Raw genomic sequence first — 16022 nt, 5'->3', positions numbered from 1 at the left:
CCGCGTAATGGCCAACATCCGCGCAACTTCACTTAAAGTCCGCCACGGTCGTTTCCCAAGAAGCGAGGTGCCTGCAAGCTTCAGCATCGCTGTCCCGGGTGATCTCAAAAAGTCTCTGCCCTACCGCTTGCCAGGCTTCTGATTGAAGGGGCCCACTGAAGGGAAAATCTCTAACGTGATTGGACACCCAGTCCAGCAGGGTGCTTAATTTCACATCAGCAATATCAGTAGTTTGCCGATGTAGGAGCCGCCATACAGGTCCAATCTCCTTCTTTGGTCCAGGGATACTCCACCTCCCATATTACTTCCACTGGTTACTCACCTGATAGGTGAGGTGCGCGCACTTGGATTCCTTGAGTTCCTTCCCCGAACTCTTCCCGGTCAAGCAATTCCTAACACAGCGGATATCGCTACCGGAGCGATGCACACCCTTCACCGCTTTTATTGGTCCCGATTCGGGCCAGCCATTTGCAGCAATGGGGAACAAAGACAACAGACCCCCTTGTATGTCCCAAGAAGATCCCTTTATTTCCAAAAATCACCCCCTCTTTATACCCACCCTCTCAACTGAAACCAAACTGAAGAACCATAACAGAACTTAACAGCAGAAGGGCACCCATTGGCTGGCACAGCTGCCGTGCTGCGGTCCACACGTCCTATCAGCCAATCAGCTTCCCGCTCATATGCTGTGCACACCTTCCTCCAGCCAATCACAGTCCCTCTGCCAACTGTCACTCAACCGACTCTCTCCTCACTCGCAGCTGCCTCTCACCCCTCACCCAACTTCCAACCGCCCAGCCCGCAGAGGGTCCTTTCCCACAGGGCCTTCTGCTGAGCATAAGCCTCAACCACTTCAACAAATGTAATCCCATTTTCCACAGCTGTGCTCTCTTTGGTTCCATGAAGCTCCGTTGAGTCACAGTAGAGCCCTGGTTCCACTGGGTTCCAGAACTCCACTGTGGTCTCTTTATTCCATGAGGCCTCACTGTGTCAAATCTGAGCCTTGGTTCCATGAGGTTCCAATACCTCACTGTGGTCTCCTGAGCTGTGTTATGCCCTGCTGAAACATATTGGAGGCTTGGTTCCATGGGATTCCACAGCCTCAGAATGGTCTTGTGAGTTCTGTGAGGCCCTGCTTTGTCCCTATAGAGCCTTGGTTCCATGAGTTTCTAAAACCTCACTGTGGACTATTGGGTTCCACGAGGAGCCGCTGGTGTCCCACCGCAGCCTTGGTTCCGTGAGGTTCTATACAGTGGTTATGGTATCCTGGGTTCTGTGAGGCCACGCTGTGTCATTTTAAGGCTTTTTTCCATGAGGTTCCATAACCTCACTGTGGTCTCCTGAGCTCCATTAGGCCCTCTCGTGGCATAGTGGAGCCATGGTTCCATGAGGTTCCATAACCTTTCTCTGGTCCCTTGGGTTCCATGAGGCTCCTCTGTGTCACACTGGACCCTTGGATCAATGGGGTTACCTAACCTCACTATGGTCTCCTGTGTTCCAGCAGGCCCCACTGTGAGACATTCTGAGTCACCCTGTCCCCCACAGGTGCCCCCACATGTACCCCACAGGTACCCGCCTGCCCACAGACCCTCCTGTGCCCCCCACCCCACAACCCACGTGGGCTATTCCAAGGTACCCCCCACTCTGACACACCTCCCACCCTGTCCAGGGGTCCCTGACACCTGCAGCCATGTGTGAGGGGGAGCAGAGGCACATGGAGCTGGGGACAGGGCCGCCGTGGCACAGGGACATCACCCACCCCGTTCCCCACCTCTGTGTGTCCTCTGAGCCCCTGGGGATCTCCAGTCCATGGACCTCCTCAACCTCCTGGGGTCCACAACCATCCCTAGAAGTCCCTGTCCCGCTGGAGGTCCCCAGCCCCTGCAGGTCCCCACCCATACCAGCACCAGTCGTGTGGGTTCCATTCCAAGAGCTCCAGGGTGACATCTCCTGACACCCTGAGAGCCCTGCCCGAGGATAGGATGTTTCCATTGTCCACTGTGCACGGCGCTTTCTGTTGGTTCACGGTGATCTGCAGGGACATGGGGATGGCAGGGACAGAGGGGACAGCAGGGACATCGGGGACAGTGGGGTGACTGATGCCCCTGGGAGCACGGCTGTGCCTGCCATGGGGAGCTGAGCTGCCACTGCTTGGGGTCTCACCTTGTGCTGGCCCTCGTGGGGCTCAGTCAAAATGTGGAACTCTCTCTCCTTCCATCGGAAGTGACAGTCCCCAGTCTTCTCCTCTTGTCCCCATGGCCGTGCAAGTGGCATCCAGCCCCTCGGTGACACAAAATGACAGCTGGAGGAGTTGTTGTGACACACGGCACAGCTGAGACACCCAGAACCTGCAGCAACAGCACCCATGGGTGGGGGGGTTCCTGCACCCCCACAGGCCACGGAGGGGCCCCCAATGCACCCCCACACCACAGGGCTCGGGGAACCTCGGACACATCCCCCCAGCCTGGGCACAGCCCAGCCCAGCCCCGCTCCTCCCACCCACTGAGTCCTGTCCCCGCCTGGGACCCGCACAGTGCCCACTTTGGGGACACCCCCATGGTCTTCCTGCCCCTGTCCCCAATGAATCTTTGCCCATTCCCCAGAGGCCCTGAGCACCTTTGGGGTGATGGCTGGGGGAGGGGGGAGGGATGACACCGGGGGGCACCCACCTCCTGTCCCAAAGGAGGAGCTCTCCCCGGGTGATAAATGATGGCCGTGGAGACTGACTCCCAAAAATGTAGGCAAGCACAGGAACTGTTTGGATGGGAAAAGAGATAGGGTGGAAATGGTGGCTCTGGAGGACACACTGGGCCGAGAGGTCACTGCTGACCCCCCCACACATTCCCCTAGCCAGGTACCGCTCTCCCAATCCCCTATAATCCCTCAGCCCAGGACACCAACCCCCATCAATGGAGCTCCCCCTCAGTGCCATGGAGACTCTCAAGGCCACCCCTAGCCCCACAGGGTACCCTTTGTCCCCATCAGATCTGACACCACCTCCAAAGTGAGCGCTCCCGGGCACAGCCAGGGCCGTGCCACCCTGCAGATCCCTGCAAACCACAGTGGCGGCTTCGAGGCCACAACCCGAGTCTCAGACAGTTTCCCACTCTTTATGTCTGGAGCTGACCAAGAAATGCCCCATGGTGGGGTGCCCCTTTCCTGCAGTCACCGCAATGACCAACGGCAAACTGAGCCCTCGCTGAGGCTTTCCCCAGGAGAAGCCGCGTTTGTTCCCCCACAGGGCAGCCTGTTCTTGTGGGGGGCAGTGGGCACAGGGGCAACAGCAGCCCCGAAGGAAGCGGGATTGCGTGCGGAATAGCCTGACACCAAACAGACTTCAGTGTCACAAAGGCAGAGGAGAGGGGGTCCCTGGGAGGCCAAGGCAGGCAGATCTGATTGTCCTGGCAGGTTTCATCTGGGAACAGTCCTTGGATACATAGAAATTTGGAAGAGGACTCTCAGTTTTGGCCATGGGCCCCTGGAGGAGAAGGATGGATCTGTTCCATAGGAAGGAAAGCACAGAGCCCCAGAGCTCCGGGGGCAGATGAGAAGCGACTCCCAACATTCCAAGATCAGCTGGAGCTGTCAGGTGGCCACCAGGAGGCTGAGCCAGCCAGAGCTGTTCCATGTTCCCTTGGTTCCATGGGGCCCCAACAGTGTCACAAAGGTGTCCTTGGCTCCATGGGGCCCAGCAGTGTCACAAAGGTGTCCTTGGTTCCATGTGCCCCTCAGTGTCACAAAGGTGTCCTTGGCTCCACGGGGCCCAGCAGTGTCACGATGGACTCTGCAATTCCATGAGGACCTGCAGGAGCACAAAGGTCTCCTTGGATCCACGGGGCCACTCAGAATCACACTGACCCCTTGGTTTCATGAGACCCAGCAGTGCCCCGATGATCCCCTTGGATTCAATTCCAAAATTACAGGGCTCCTAAGCAAAAATGCAGGAGAAGGAGGAACAGCTCTTTACTATAAAATACAAAGAGAGCAGAATAGTACAAACACCACCACGGGAACAGAAGTTTCCCACCCGCTAAGCACAAACCATCATGGGATACTGCATCCCTGACTCAGTCCCAAGACAGGTTTGAGGAATGAGCCTTGTGGCAGCCCACCTGGCACAGAGGATTTTCCATCTGGCAACACGGGGGATGCTCTGGAGGCTGCCGAGAGACTGAAATGTTGTGGTTCACGGCTGAAACTTTGTCAGGAAGGGCTTTTTGCCCATTATGGCAGAACTGTATAAAGGAGCTGTGACCACCCAAGCCCCTCCGTCCCTGAATGTACCTCCTGAGGGGAACTTTGGGCTGCACCTTGAGCTCAGGGACCTTGAGATCAGGGAAAGGGGACTCTTACCCAAGGATCTCAGGTCTAGGGAGAAGGAAACAAGGCTGAGGGAGGAGAATGAATCCACCAGAAAGCCAAGGCCAGGGCTGTCCTGAAAATCAGCCCTGGCTGGGGGAGGCCCCAGCCCCCAGACCCATTTGCTGAGGCCAGGTTTGCACCCCCATCCCCCAACCAAGGGGGTAGGAGGAGAGTTTGGGGGTGTGGGGTAACCCCTGCCCAGGGGGAGTGAACACCACCCCCCTTACCCAGACTGGCTCAGGTGTGAAACCCCCACCCCAGGAAGGCCACACACACAGGGGACAGTGTCACACTCGCCCCTCCCCAGGGGAGGTCTCTGTCCCTGTCCCTCCCTTGCTCTCTCCCCTTTTCTCTTTCACAGACTGGGGCCTTTGCCAAATGTGAGAATCATTTTTCCCTTCATCCCTGTCACCTCTGTGACAGCTACACAGAGTTTATCCTTCCTTTAAATCATCTCTACTGGGCTGAACTTTCACTTTTCTTTTACAGGAACCTGCCAGCAGCTGAGCTGGAGCTGTGTGGGAACCGCTGGACCTTTGAATTGCCACCAAAACTGCTTGTGCTGTCGGTTCATTCATGCTTGGGGTTTGTTTGCGTTTTCATCACACGTGACTTGTGGGAAGAGCAAACATTCCTCCAAGCATTTTAGGTAGAGTTAAGTTTGATTTCTGCCAAGTTTATTTTGACCAGTGCTCAGGGGATACTCCAGGGGTCTCTGTCTCTCTCACCCCAGGGCATTCCCAAGGGGTTGTCCCTGTCTCTCTCACTCCAGGGCATTCCCGAGGCAGTGTCCCTGTCCCTTTCACCCTTGGGGATGCTCGGGCATCTCCATCCCTCTCACCCCAGGGAACGCTTTTATGGGACTGGGGAGCAGGAGCTCTGTGTCCCTCACACTGCTGAGTGTGCTCAGGGGCTCTCCAACCTTCTCATACCTGGGGAGGCCGGGGGGGTCTCTGTCCCTCTCACCCCTGGGGTGACCCTGCCCAAGCACCATTGGGGTGAGAGCGACAGAGACACCCCCAAAGCCCCACAAGCACCTCCCGAGAACCCCAAGGGGAGAAGGACAGAGACCCTCACTGGGCACCGAGTGGGGTGAGAGGGACAGAGACCATTCCCACCCCCCAATCGTTCCCAGACAAGAACGGCTTGGAGACCCCCCGGGACTCCTCAAGTAGGAGAGGGACAGAGACAATCCCAGGCCGCGCATCCTCCTCTCCCACGGGATGGATTGGGGAGGATTGCTGTGCTCCTATCTCAAAAGTGGGGCCAGGGTTATCTCTGTCCTCCTCCCACTTGGGAGGGCGAAAGCATCCTCATCCTCCTTTCCTTTGGGGGGACAGTAGCTGGACTCCATTCTCCTTACCTTTGCAGGGGGACAGGGGTGCTCTCTGTCCTCGTCGCCCTGGGGATTCTGCCTCCTCCTTACCTTTGGGGCAACCCTAGTGGTCCCTGTTCTTCTTGCCCCAGGGAGGCCTCCATCCTCTTCCTCTTTAGGGGGGAGTCTGGGGGTGGTCTCCATCCTCTTTACCTTTGGGGGGGCAGGGGTGGTCTCCATCCTTCTTGCCCAGGGGAAAGGCCACGGGCAGGTCTCTGTCATCTTCCCCTTTAGGGAGCCCAAGGGGGTCTACATCTTCCTCGCCCTTGGGGGAACCATGAGGGGAACCGCAGTGGTGTCCATCCACTTCCATTCTGGCTGGGCCAGGGGGTCTCTGTCCTTCTCCCCTTTGGGGAGAGCTGGGGGTGTCCTTTGTCCTCCACCCGTATGTGAGGGTGCATGGGGCTCTCTGTCTCCGTGCCCTCGGGGAGGGAGCTCTCCGTCCCTCTCGCTCTGCTCACTGCGGCCGCTGATGTCTGGCCCACACACCCGTTACCGGTGACGGCGACACGGGGCGCAGCGGCGGCTTGGGGCACGAGGGAGCTGGGCTGGGGATTCCCCTTCACATCGTGCTGCGATCGGGCCCACGGGGGCGGGCACCGCTCCCACCTCCCCCCAAACACCCACACACCCTCCAGCCTGAGCTGGTCGTGGGGTTCACACGTTTCGGGGCCAAGGGCGCGGAGCTCCACTCGGCTCTGTCTTCTCCACTCGGCTCTCACCCCTGCACTCTGCCCACTCCACTGCACTCTGCCCACTCGGCTTGGCTCTCGCCCCTCTGCTCTGCTCACTCCGCTCCTCTCCTCTCTCCCCGCTCCGGTCAGCTTTCCCCACTCTGCTCGGCTCTGTCTGCTCCACTCGGCTCTCATCCCTGCACTCTGTCCACTCCACACCACTCACCACTCTCCGCTCCTCTCTCCCCACTCCTCCGCGCCGCAGCAGCACCGGATCCCACACTAAACAACAGCCACGATCGCCCCTTTATATGGGCATGGGAGCCCCGCCCCCCGTGGCAGCAGCCAATGGATGCCGAGGTACAAATAATGAGGGGCGGAGCAAAGAAGATGAGAAAGAAACATGGTTGGCCGAGAGGGCGCAGGTTCTGAGAGGGATGGGGTGGGCGTGGCTTCAGGCAGGGGCGGGGCCAGGAATGGGGTGGGGAAGGGGTTGCACTGAAACCGGGATTTGGGCTGGATTAGGCTGAGAGGGGGCTGGGGGCAGGGCTGAGGGTGGGCTTAGAGCTGGGACTGGGGTCAGGGCTAAAGGTGTGTAGTGGTTTGGTCCAAAATACTCATTACTGTTTCCCTTCTGTGGGATAAGAATTAGGAGAAATGCAAAGCAGGCACCAAACTTGAAAGAATATAAACAAGTTTATGAACAGACCTAAAAGAAGAAAAAAGTCATACCACACCTTCAGAATACTTCTCCTCCCCCCCACCCCCACCTTGCTCCCTTCTCCCACTGACAATGTAAAAAGACGACCCTTGAGATGTTCACTCTGTTTACCACTTCCATAATAACCTTGTTCAGTCCATTTAGGAAGAGGAGTCTCTCTTGCTCATGCTGTGAAAACATTATCACAACGAGACAGCCGCCCAGGTTGGTTCTCTGCTCTCATCATTGAGAGTCCCCCCCCACAACCTGCAGCTTTTCCCACAACCACATTCGAGGGTCCAATCTTGAGCTACTGGGGTGCAATTTTAAGGTTGAGTCGTCCAGAAATAAAAGTTCTCTTCACCCATATCTGGGAGCATTCCATCTCTGAGAACAGAGGCTCTTCTCCTTGCCTGGGAGCAAAGGGTCTTCCTCATCTTCATCTCTAGGACTATCTCTGGGAGCATCTCCAGAAACTGAGGTCTTCTCCTTTTCCATTTGGAGCAAAAGTCCTCATCGCTTCCATCTCTCCCTATTCAAACTTCTCATGAAATTACAGCTGCTTCAGCATCTGCCTATCTCAGCGCAGGTGCTTTTGCTCTCAAGCACAAGTTGAATGCTCCACCCCCCATGCCTTCATGAAATTACAACGGGTACTCTGATACATCATAGCTTTCCAACAGAATTTCAGCATTAAGCATCTCCTCTTTCTTTTCCCTCAGGTTTTCAGCTCTTCACAGCACTAAAAGGGTTAATGTCACCCAGGCCTTGCAGCTGGAATGTCGCTTATCGCTGTTGCTCACATGATCTTTTGCCAGACAGCAGGGCAGCTTCAGCTGAATCTTGGCCACACTGGAGAGGGGGAGCACGTCTGCACATAGCAGGGCCCTGGGGGGGTTCGGCGGGTGGACCAGGGCCCATCGGCTCCAGGATGGCCGTGGCCCAGCCTGGCCTGGCCCCAGCAGGGCCCGCAGCATCCTGCGGTCCCAGCTCCGGAAAGGAGAGAGGGCTCTTCCCGGGCTTTGTCTATTCTTACGTGTGGATCTCAGAGGTGGTCACAGAGCTAAATGTGGGACTGGAGTGTGGACTGGGGCTGGTGTTGAGGCTGGAGTTAGGGCTAAATGTGGCACTGGGGTTGGGGTTTGGGTTAGATTTTGAATTGGGGCTGGGTTTGGAGGTAGGGCTGAACATGGGATTTGGGATAACGCTGGAGGCTGGGGCAGGGGCTGGAATTGCAGCCGGGATTGCAGCTCGGGCTAAACGTGGGATTTGGTTTGGGGCTGAGGGTTTAGGAAGGGGCTGGGATTGGGGCTGGGCTTGGAGTTAGGGCTGAGATTTGGATTACAGCTGGGATTGGGGTTAAGGCTAAATGTGGGATTGGCTTTAGGTCTGGGTTTGGGATTGGGTCTGGGGCTAGACGAGTCTGGGACTGGGATGAGATTAAACACGGGACTGTGAGTTTGTCTAAACGTGGAGTGAGACTGAGGTCAGGATCAGGGTGAGGTTTGGGACTGAGCACACGCAGAGCGCGACAGCTGAGGTGTCACTGCAGGATGTCCATGGCACCGTCCCAGCCCTCCTCAGGCACCTCCACACTTGGGGGGCAGCTGGGTGGTCCAAGATCCAGGTGCTGCCACGCTGCCCCTCCATTCCAGGCGAGCATTGTGGGAAGGCAGCCCTGAATGTGACCCTTGGGGGTCTGGGATCAGCCTTCACATCCCTGTGGGAGCAGCGACAGAGAGGACGAGAGACTTTCCCCCTCTTATTCCTGTGGAAGGGTGAACCCCAGCTGCCCTTTTCTTCTGCTGCCTCCTCATCTCCTCAGGTGAGGATGTCAAACTCCCCAGGAGCAGGAAGAAGCCCATTTCGGGTTTCCTTGTGTCTGCAGCCTGGAACATCCACTCAGAGCAGAGCACTTTGTGAAAGCCCTGCTGAATGACAGCAGGAGGAGGTTTGTGAGAAAGGCAGGAAATGGTATTTTGATAGGAAATCAAAATTCCACATTATTTCTTTCTGTCACATTCATTTTCAGTCAGTTCTGGTCTGGTTTCCAGAGTGCCACCTTCTCAGCTGGCTGTATTTGTGTCCTCCTTCCTCTTCTGCCTTTCTTTGCCTGCTCTGTTTGTCTCTCAGTGTCTCTCTGGACCCAGGACAGCTCTCACCAAAGGCCCTCCCCTGATTTTGTTCCCAAACCACCAGCTAAAACAAGCATGGGTGAGGTGATGGAGGCTGGCAGTGAAATGTCACTGTAAGATCTTGCAGCACTTGGCTTTTGAATCCTTCCTGAGAGCTTTGCCTTCAAGGGCAGGAACATCTTCTCCTTGCTGGGAACTGGAATTCCAGATCCCTGGAGGGTGTGCCGTGGATCCCAGAGGGGCATTCCCGAGGCTCGCAGGGTGCTGGTCCTGCTGTGCCTCCCACGGGAGCTGTGCAGGGCCAGGGGACAAGGTCCAGCAGCTGGGTGGGCTCCCAGAGCAGACAGCAAAGGCTGCTTTGCTGGGCATTTCCCAGCACATTCCCAGCTGGAAGCAGAGGGAGGAAGGAAAGGGAAGCGAGTCCCTGCCAGAACCCCGGCAGGATTGGGGTGGGAAGGGACCCTGCCCGTGGGTTACTGGGCTGAAAGCCAAGTGGAGCAAGACCTTACAATGCCATCTCCCTGCCAGCCTGTGCTGCTGACAGGAGCAGGGTGCCACTTTAGCCCTCTGGGGGTGGGACCAAACTGTGCATTCCACTCCCCTTATCTCATTTCTGATGAGCTGTTCATGATGGGTCGTTTGCAGGAGCTGCCCAGTGCACCCCCGACCCCTCAGGCTATGAGGAGCTGGCTGTTAAATGAGATAAGGAAGGAGAGGCAAACCCTGGGAGGCAGGGCAGTGTTTCTTTTTCTGCACACCAATGACTCAGCTGTGATAACTCCCTCTGGGGTAGCAGCAGCACAGCCCCACCCAGCCTGAGGGCTCACCTCTGCTGATGGGCCATCATGGACTGAATGGCCCCAGCACAATGGGCAGCTGCAAGGACTGAGACCATCAAGGCTCCCAAAATATCCCATGACTCCCAGGATGACATCATTCCATTGTGAAACTGCCCGCCCTGGGGGAGGGGCTGAGCACTCCCACCTGAACCTGAGCATATAAAATCTGGGTTTGGGGCCTTCTGGCAACACTCAACAGATCCAGGGCAGGAGCAGAACTCCAAAAGGACGGTGACCACCGCTGTTGACAAGACTGCTCCCATCACTTGGACAGGACCGTGTCCACCACTCCGACCAACAGGTTTTGTTTTCTTTCCTTTTGCTTTGCATGCAGCGGGACCAGGTGGTGCTCAGCACAGGAACTAACCACCACCGTTCTGCTCTTGTCCCAGGGTGCCTGGTTATACTCAGCCTTTGTGGGTTACAGCTGTGTCATGGTATTTCTTGTCATCTCTTTGGTGAATTGTAACTCCCACCTTAATCTCTCTTGGGGCAGATCAGTGGGGTTCATTTCTTGTGCCAGGTAAAACCAGCACGGTGTTTGAGACTATTTTACAGTCATGATACGCCCGGTGACTTCTAGAGAAGGACTTGGGCAGGAGCAACCCCTAAACCATCACACTCACCCCTTGTTTTTCCCTCCACACCAGGATTTCCCACTCCCAAACCTTGGCCAGATGGAGGACGAAGCTCTGAGGAAGAGGAAGATGCCCCGGAACACCCAGGCAGGTGAGGAGGAAGTCCCTGCCCCTTTCCCCCTCTCTCCTGCTCCTTCTCCCAGCCCAGCATCGCCCCCGGCTGCAGGACAACCCCGCTGCCGATGCCGTCCTGCCGGGGACGGACTGGGGGGATCTCCTTGCCCTTCCCTGTGGCACGTAGGTAAATCCCATCCTCTCCTTGTCCTTCCTCTCCCAGACAAGGAGCTGAGGACAGAGCCCAGGGAGGACAAATCCCCGCGGCAGAACCTGGTGGAAGAGGCCATTTTGAGCAGCTCCATGGCGCAGGAATCCAACGGGGAGGAAAACCGCCGGAGATCCCACAGGAGGAGGGGCTGCAAACGCAGCCCAGGGAGCTGTGAGGAGGAAAGACCCACCCTGTGCCGGGAAGGTGGCCAGAGATCCAGCCAGAGCTCAAACCTGGTGGTCCATGAGCAGCGTCACGCTAGGGAGAAATGCTTCAAGTGCTTGGAATGTGGGAAGAGCTTCAGCCAGAGCACCAACCTGATCTACCACCGGATGATCCACACCGGGGAACGGCCCTATGTGTGTGGGGAATGTGGGAAGAGCTTCAGCACAAGCTCCAACCTGATCCGCCACGGCCAGGTCCACACAGGGGAGAGGCCCTATGTGTGTGGGGAATGTGGGAAGAGCTTCAGTACGAGTGCCTACCTGATTCGCCACCAGATGATCCACACTAGGAAACGGCTCTACGAGTGTGGGGAGTGTGGGAAGAGGTTTCAGACCAGCTCCAGTCTCCTCCTGCACCAGCAGATTCACACAGATTAGAGGCCCTTCCGCTGTCCCGACTGCGGGAAGGGATTCAGGTACAACTCCGACCTCACCAGGCACAAACGCATCCACACTGGGGAGAGGCCCTACGAGTGTCCCGCGTGCGGGAAGAGCTTCAGCCAGAGCAATCACCTTATCTGCCACCAGAAGATCCACCCTGGGGAGAGGCCCTACGAGTGTCCCGAGTGCGGGAACAGCTTCTCCAGGAGCTCTCACTTGACCAGACACCAACAGTGCCACCTGTAAGGGAAGCCCTGCGAGTGCCCCAAGTGCAGGAAGAGCTTCGTGCACTGCTCCAACTTCATCTCACAGCAGAGGATCCATGTGGGGTGATGCACAGTGACCCCCGTTGGGCAGAGACCTGGTGACCCCTGTTCCAGATGATCCCCATGGTTGTGGGGAATGTTTGAGAGATTTATTTCACTTCTCATTCTCGTGCTCTTATTTCATTGCCAATAAATGCAATCCCTGTCCCCAGACTGGGTCTGTGTTTCCATGCCGGTGATTGGGGCAGGAGCTCTCCTGGTCCTTATCTCAGCTCCTGGGCCTTTCCTCAGCCAATCAAAGAAGTCACTAAACAATTTTTAGCCACTCTGAGCTTTTCTCACTGATGACTGCCCAGCTGCCAGGCAGATCTGCCGCACCCAGAGCTCCCCACCTGGGCCCTCCCCTCACCCCCAGTGCCCCCCGGGAGCAGAATTAAGGGAGAGGGGAGGTTTCAGCATCTGCCCAGCGCTGGGGATGGGGCAGCTGGGGCCATACTGGTGGCACTGGTGGTGCTGGGAGCCCCCCCATCAACAGGCATGGAGCTCTCAGGTGAGCTGATGGGGTGGGAAGAGGAGTCCGGGTATGGTGGGAAAGGTGGGGAGAGGAGGGAAAATGGGTGTGTGGGACCCATAAAATGAGTTGGAGGGGGAGTGGGACCCCTAAAGCAAGAATGGGAAGGGGGCTGAGAACTGGGCGATGATGGGAGAGGTGTGGGAAAGCTTCGAAATTGGGGATTGGGAAAGGTGGGATCTCAAAACTGAGTAGGAGGGGGCTGGGGATTGGGAGGATTGTGTGGAAAGGGTTGGGAAAGGGGCAAAAGGGGGTACTGCGACCCCCAAACTGATGGGGGCAGGGGCTGGCACCTGGGGATTGATGGGAAAGGAAGGGAGAATGTAGAGGGATTCCTTGTGGAATATAGGATACCCCAGGAGGGCTTGGGCACCCCAGGGCCATTGCAGAAGTACCCCTGACGGGGCCTCTGGCTGAAAACAGGCTTGCAAGGCACCGGCTCGCTGGCAGCCTTGAACAGCCTTGAGAAAAAGTATGCACTGGTCAGCTCCCCCGCTGCTTCGAGGCTTTCTCATGGGAAAGGGGCGTGAACTTTGGAGAAAGTATAACTTGGTGTAACCGGACAATAAAATAGGAGCACAATGCTCAAATCGTATCGGTGTTCGTGTCATGACTCTGGCTGGATTCCCCTGCTCCCGGGACCCCCCCCGCTACACACGGTGCCTGAACGGCAGGGACCCGAGTGAGTTTTGCTTCAGGCAGGTTTGCTTCAATGCGGTAAGACTCCGAATTTCATCGTATCAGTGCGGCGGAGCCAGGGGAACCAGAGCGGATGGCCCCAAAGCCGAGTAAAGCCGGGGGCCCGGTCTCAAAGCAGAATAGAAAGTCGGAGGATAAGTCCCAAAGCTGAGTAAAGCCGGGGGCTAAACCTCAGAGCTGAGTGGCCGGAGACCGTATTTTCGCGCGGCCGAGCGAATACCTGCAGCACAGAAGCTATGGACTACGAAGCAGGATCTCGACTCCTAGCTAATATTCTCTCTATGAGAGGCGAAATTGTAAAAGACCAAGATCTGAATGCCCTCATTACGTGGGCCCGGGAACATGGATTATTGAGTTACATTTTGCTTTTGTTCTCAACCAAAGCGTGGGGGGAAGTTGGATATAAATTGTGGCTGTCCACGATTGAGGGAGGAAAGGAAGCTAAAGAAGCTAAAGCTCTCGGCTTAACCTGGAGGGCAGTGACTGGCACTCTCGCAGAGATGAAAACAGAGAGGACAGTGGCCGCGGCTGGCATAGAGGCTTTAGAGAGTAGCAGCTCCGGGAAAGAAACAGACGGGGGTCTTATGGAGCAGTGGCCAGAGACCAGAGCAGAGTCCAGGGTAGCACAGTTCTTCGGGCTGGCCGCGAGAAGACCGATTAAAGGCACAGCAGCACCCGTCCACTCACTGCGGGAGTTGCTGGACTCAGCAGGGCAGGATGGTATCCCTCCGACGGCTGAGAGAGAAATGGCTGCGAACGCGGAAACAGAGCCGCCCGACTCAGGGGGCAGGGCACAGGCGGGCCAAAGAGGAACAGGCGGTCCTGGTGTCCGGCCGAAAGCGGCAGAGCAGTCGTGCGGTCCTAACTCCTGGCCAAAAGCGGCAGAGCGCAACCCCCCTCTGCGAGACAGCGGAGCAACATCCGGCAGCGAAGCAGCTTCTGCGGTTTCGTCGCCTGCAGAGCCAGAGCCAGCCAGGGCTACCGAGGGTCAGCCCCAAGAGGGGGAGAAGCACCAAGAAATGATGCAAGAAGTAATCAAAAAGCTTGCTGACTTATCTACACGGCAAGATGCGCTAGAGTCCAAAGCTTGTGATGTTACACCATCAGCACCCTGGCGTCCCGTGGCCCCACCGGTCAAGTTAGCACCCAGAGCTCCTACGTTCCCATTGGGAGAATCAGGCACAGTGCCTACAGCCCCTCCCTTCCCACAAGAGGAGGTGCAGCCGTCGTTTCCATCAGCCCCAACAGGGAGGACTGACCCATTGCGACGGAGATGGAATGGAGTTACCCGTGATGCAATCATTGAGGGTGACTGGCAAGCAGTGAATGCCCTCGCTTGCCCTGTACACATACAAGGGGACGCTGCAAAGTGGGAACCCCATGACTGGAAGATCTTGCAGCAAGCCAAGCAAACGGTCACCACGCATGGCTTGCGGTCTGAAGCTACATGAAGCATTCTGCAGTTTATCTTTACAGCAGATGTCCTGTGTCCTAATGATTGCATCAGCATCGCACAGTTGTTATTAACCCCTTCTCAGTTCCTGCTCTGCGAGCGAACGTGGAAACAGCTAGCACAAGAAGAAGCTAGCAAACATCAAAGTGACACACCAGACCCACCGTATGCACTCCAAGCTGACACGCTAACTGGGAGCAGGGCTTATGGAGCCACGGTGACACAGCTGACCATGCCCGTAGTCATTCATCAGTTGTCACAGACTCTTGCCCACAAAGCCTTGTTGTCAGTACCTGAAAAGGAGAAGTCTCCCCCGTATGCAGGAGTCCGACAGGGGCTGTCAGAGCCATATGGTCAGTTCATTGACCATTTGTCAGCAGCCTTAAAGGATGCAACGGAGCTCTCTGAAGAGCTCCAAGAGCAAATGTTCCAAACACTTGCCTTTGAAAATGCTAATAGACAAACTAAGACAATTCTTGCCACGCTGCCCCAAGGAGCAGGTGTAGACGAGATGCTCGTACGTGCTGCCCGTTCAGGACAGTCATCTCAAACAACTGCCTTTACTGCAACACTGCAGAATGTCCTGCGACAACAGGGACAAGTCATCGCCGCAGCACTGACCAGAGGGGTGCCCAGCAAGTGGTGCCGTGCTACAGGACCCCGAAGCGAGAAGGCGCAGTCAGCATCAGCTCCTGAGGAAAGTGATGCCACTACTTCAACAGCTGGAACTCTGGGACCTCCGTCCCGAGAAGCCTTGGGAGAGGCTGCAGACGTGGCAGAGTGAGGGAGCTGAGGACTTGCCAGATCCACCACTCTCCGTAGCAGGAGAAGTAGCGAGACCCTGGGCGAATGTAACAGCTGCCCTGGGTGGTTGCTAGTGACTTGTGGTGGGTGTCGGAGAACCCTCTCCAAAGGCCAAACTAAGAAGGAGAGTTGCATATATTTTTGGGTATAGCACCAAACACAGAGGTAGAGTGAGAAGTTGTTTTTTGACTGTCTTGAGACAAGAGCATTGGTGGACATTTTCAATCAGCTGTCCACCCATTTAGATCGAGTGAAGGCAGTTAATTTGGCTAGCATCTATGTTGTTACCTGGTGCTTCAGCAGCCAAGGCTCATGCTATTTTGCATAAACTTGCTTGCTGGGAGAGGGATAAGTTAAACATAACTTTGCAGATGCTTGATGAGTTAAGCGTAGATGTTACTAGTGTTCGACATACAGTATTACAAAATCGAGCAGCCATTGATTTTCTACTACTAGCTCACGGCCACGGCTGCGAAGAGTTCCAGAGTATGTGCTGTATGAATCTTTCTGACCATTCTGTCCCAATTCACAAGCACCCCTCTGACCTCCAGAGGGGCCTACACATCCTTCAGGAGACAGACGACCCTATTGGAGATTGGCTTAAGGGTCTGGGTATCACCGGATAGCTGCGTACCT

The sequence above is a fragment of the Coloeus monedula genome (genome assembly GCF_965178545.1).
Source record: "Coloeus monedula genome assembly, chromosome: 37".
Lineage (NCBI taxonomy): Eukaryota > Metazoa > Chordata > Aves > Passeriformes > Corvidae > Coloeus > Coloeus monedula.
The sequence above is the reverse complement of the archived record's forward strand: the minus strand, read 5'-3'. Positions refer to the sequence as shown.